Here is a 4,726-nt window from a genome sequence, read left to right as displayed (position 1 = left end):
GAAGATGAGTGGCCTAAGAAGTCCCATGTGAAGAAGATGAGGTAGGCAAGCAGCCTTGCCATTCCCCTTTTTCGGAGTGTCTCTCTGTCACCACTAAAGTGCCAAAAAGAGAACTCTCGTGGGATGCAGATGGGAAAGCAATGGCAATGGCCAGTGACCAAAAGGGGTAGACAAAAAAGTTCCTCCCCACTACCTCTCCTCTCCTTCTCCTCCTCCTTCAAAGATGCAGGTCTCCTACCCCCCCTCCCTATGACAAAAGACTCCTCTTTCCCCATGTCGATGCTCACCTTCTCCAAGAAGATGTCCTTCAATACAGAGGAGATACCTTCTTCTCTTCCACTCCCTAAATGAAGGGCATCTATACCACCAAAACATTGGGTCTCCCATTCCTCCCCTCCCAAACAAAGATGTTCCCCAGTAGCCAAGAGACATTAGCCTTCTTTATCATCAATGCATAGGGAAGGGTCTTCCCAGAGCTGCTCTACCCAGCAGGCCCAGTCACAACGAAACAAACGCATTTGCCCTCTCCACAGTCTCAAGCTCCTCAGACTTCCTCAAGTCCTCCACCCATCTGGAGAGAAGTGTCATCATCATCCCAAGGTGTCAGTCCCCATCTCCAAGCACTGGACCCATTAGGAGCATCTCCAGGATTCTGGCATCTAAAAAGACAAAACAAAGCTTTATTATCAAGTCCACAGTCTGTAAGCAGACTTTCATTCTCCAGATATGTCTCTGAATCTCCTGACCCAGCAGCTAAACCCCCCCCCAGCACCTCCATCCCCTGTCCAGCCTCAGAAACCTTCTACCAAATTATCACAACTGTACCATCAAAGAGGCTAAAAGCCCAACAGCAAGCCCATAACCAGCAAGAAATTTGGAGGTGGAAAGCAAAAGAAGAATAAGATGGGACCAGAAGATGGCAGAGCAGTCATGTTGCTGGACTCCCGCATGTCCATCCACAGTTTGAGTCCTGGACTTGGTGGCTTCAAAATCATGCCAGGCATTTGTGTGTGCATGCCCAAGATCCCAGGAGGAGAACAGAAGAAAAAAGACTGTGGAGTGGTCATCCTTCAGAGAGGTGATTTTTCACTGTCCCTCTCACTGTGTCTTTCTCTCTTTGGCAAGCAAATGCGCCCCAAGGCAAAAAAAAGAAGAACAAAAAACATACAAAGACTAAAGATCACAAGAAGCACACACACAAGAAGGAGAAGGCTGTGGCTGCAGGTGCTGGAGCTCCCATGGCCTCTGCTGCCATAGGTGCTGCTACATCCACACTGACCCAGAAGAACCAGAGGCAGCACCAGAGACCAAGGAGACTGAAAGTGGAACTGAAAATAACCTTGATGACTTAGAAAAACACCCGTGTGAAAAGGTCCTGAGATAACATCCAAGGTTCAAGTGTTCTCAGTCTTATGATATAAATTTTATTTGCTTTGTATGGAATTAAATTTCACATTTGCTAAAAAGTGTTGAGCTTTAGACTATAACGTTTGTTGTAATAGTTGCTAGGTTGAAGTTTGCCCTGAAAAAAAAGGGGGAGAGAGGCATGAATTTCTGGATTTACATTGCAAAAGGTGTCCATAGTGTATTAGTGACATTCTTCAATTGAACACTGACAAATCTCCATTTAGAGTGGAATATAAAACTCACGCCAGGCGCGTGTGCGTGCGTGCCCAAGATCCCGAGAGGAGAATGGAGGAGAAGGGATTGCGGCGTGACCATCCTCCCTGGGGGGTGATTTCTCGCTTTCTGTCTCTATGTCTCTCTCTGTCTGTCTGGGGAGCGCACATGCCCTATAGTGAAAACCTCTCAAAAAAAAAAATCCCTTTTTTTAAAAAGGAAAGTTTAAATACTATTGGCATTCTTAGGCTTCTTTAAATGCCCCTGGCTGTTCCCAGAGATTTTTTTCTTTTCTTTTCTTTTTCTCATTTAAATCTTAGTCTCCAATTAAGTTATGCTTCCAACCTAATATGGTTTGTGAGCTTGCTCAGAAAGAAGACTCCTATTGAACTACCACAGAAGGATAAGTGGATTTTTTTGTTGCTACAATCTTTCTTATTGTCTGTGGAGTCTCTGCTGGAATAACTCAGGATTCAAGCTCTAGAATGAGGCAAAATGAAAGTATGTTGTGTGCCAGGACACCGTGGGTTTATCTTGATGTGTAACAAGTTGATTTGGAACACTGAAATTTCACACTCTACTGTGCTCTGTTTGTGTGTGTGTGTGTGTGTGTGTGTGTCTGTGTGTGTGTGTGTGTTTAGGGAGGGAGGTATTTCATTATTGTTTTGTTTGTTTGTTTGTTTCTACAAAAGCAATTAACTATCCCAGGAAGGATCCTTCAGTTTTATAAAATTTTGGTTAATGACATGTCATGGCTCCATTCGTATTCATCTTATTCTTCCAATCAGTATATGCAATTTTCTTTTTTTTTAATTATTTATTTTTTATTATCATCATAATCTTGTTTATATTACATTGGATTGCATATAACTTTACAGTGTATTACATTGCTTTTTCAAAAGGGAATGTCATGCATGTCAGTCAATACAGAGACATTAATCTCCCCACTTCATCATTCAATATCTTTTCATTGTTTTTCCCAATTATTATTATTATTATTCCAATTATTTTTTTAAACAGTCAATCACTATTTCTCATTTTGCTTGTAAAAAGACTTTACCCATCATGAAATACTTCTCAGACCAATCCAGTTGAGAATACTATACATGTCATCATCAACAGGTAATAAACCATATCTATTTCCCGCTAAACTCCTGCTTGTATTTGGAAGGCTGGAAGAGCCCAGACATTAAAATACAGTGTCTTGGTTTCACTATGCTTGACTTTGATTTTAACTAAAGCTATATAAAGCTTGTAGATTAAACAGAACAAATTTCTAAATTAAAAATGAATAAATTTACTCATCATAACAAGAATCAGTAAAATCATAATTTTAATGAAGATAATAAATGAATTCTAATAGCAAGATGAACCAGATGTTGAATGTATCTGACAAGGATTTTAGAGCAGCTATCATAAAAATGCTTCAACCGAAAAAAAAAAAAAAAAAAAAAGCTTCAACAAGCAATTACAAATTCTCAAGAAACAAATTGAAAAATAGAAAACAAGAAATAGAAACAAATAGAAAAATAGAAAACAAGAAATAAAAACAGAAAATATAGAAATAAAAAAAGACAATAAACAAAATTTTAAATATCACTAGTAGACTCCATAGTAAGTTGAAGATGACAAGAGATAAAAGCAGTGAATCTAAAACAGATTAATAACATTTCTTCATTTGGAATAACAGACAGAAAAATTTTAACAAAGCTTAGAGATCTGTGGGATGATAACAAAAGACCTAACTTTTGTATTAACAGAGATCCAGAAGGAAAATAAAGAGAGTTGGACTGAAAAATAATCAAAGAAATAATAGTTGAAAACTTTTGAAATTTGATGAAAAACAAACACGTGTGAATTCATGAACCTAAGAAAACTCCAAACAGAAATCAATCTAAAGAAATTCACAACAAAACACATCAGAATTAAAACACTGAAAACTAAATACAACAAAAATAACCTTTATAGTAGGCAGAGAGAAATAATATCTTACCCAGAAAGTAACATCAATTTTGATGGCAATGAATTGCTCTTCTGAAACTATGGAGGCCTATAGTGGTACAATATTTTTCAAGTTTGGAAGAAAAGAACTGTCAGCCTCAAATCCTATATCTGCTGAAACTACCCTTCAAGAATAAAGGGGGAAAGAAAGACAGCTTTAGAAAACTTAAAACTGGGATAATTTTGGGCTAGCAGGTGATATGGTGTTTAAGGTACTAGACTCCCAGATGGTCAACTGTGTTCAAGTCCTAGACCTGGTGGTTTGAAAATTATGCTGGGCACATGTGCATGCATGCTCAAAATCTTAGGAGAATGGGGGAGAATGGATTATGGCCTAGCGATCCCCCCGGGACATAATTTCTCACTTTCTCTCTCACTGTTTCTCTCTGTCTTTTTGGTGAGTGCACATACCCTATGGTAAAAACCTTAAAAAAATAAAATAAGGGCCAGCATGTGGCATGGTGGTTAAAGCACTGGATCCCCACCTGGCTGACCATGGTTCAAGTCTCAAAACTGGTGGCTTGCTTTCTCCCTCTCTCTCCCTCTCTCACATATGTGATCTATAGCAAACTTAAAATATTAATAATAAATTAAATGGATAAATGATTTTTTAAAATAAATAAATAAAATAAAACCAAGATAATTTGTTGCTACCACCCCTATTCTTGGACAATTGGAAGCAGGTGGAGAACTCACCACATAGAAAGAAAAAGATAACAGAAGAAGGCTGGGACCTTCAAAAAGGAAACTAAAACAATGACATGGTAGCAAACATGTTAGACTTCACGAGTTTCTTTACAGCTAAAGTAAAAGTTAATACCACCTGATGTGGCCATTAATGTAGATAGAGAAAAATTTTTTTTAAATTACATTTAAAAAATAGATAGTATAAGAGATTTATGGAGAAGTAAGGTTTATGCATTTCACTTGAAGTAATAAACTAGTATGTGTATGATAAAACTTACAGTTGCCACTGAGCATACCATATAAAGTGATAGACTCAAAAGCATTATAAATACATCAAAATAAAACTATACATTTTCAATTAACCTGAAGGAACACAAGAAAGAAGAAAGAAATAAAAAACAATGAAACTAATAGAAAC

The 4,726-nt window shown here is 37.7% G+C and overlaps 1 pseudogene; it reads left to right on the top strand.

Moving 5' to 3' along the window:
• The first annotated feature begins 273 nt into the window (after window positions 1-273).
• On the top strand, window positions 274-1,384 carry LOC106733833 (serine/arginine repetitive matrix protein 1 pseudogene; annotated as a pseudogene).
• The last annotated feature ends 3,342 nt before the right edge of the window (window positions 1,385-4,726 follow it).

The sequence above is a fragment of the Tupaia chinensis genome, unplaced genomic scaffold (genome assembly GCF_000334495.1).
Source record: "Tupaia chinensis unplaced genomic scaffold, TupChi_1.0 Scaffold145396_1, whole genome shotgun sequence".
Classification (NCBI taxonomy): Eukaryota; Metazoa; Chordata; class Mammalia; order Scandentia; family Tupaiidae; genus Tupaia; species Tupaia belangeri.
This window is presented reverse-complemented; position numbering and strand designations above follow the sequence as displayed.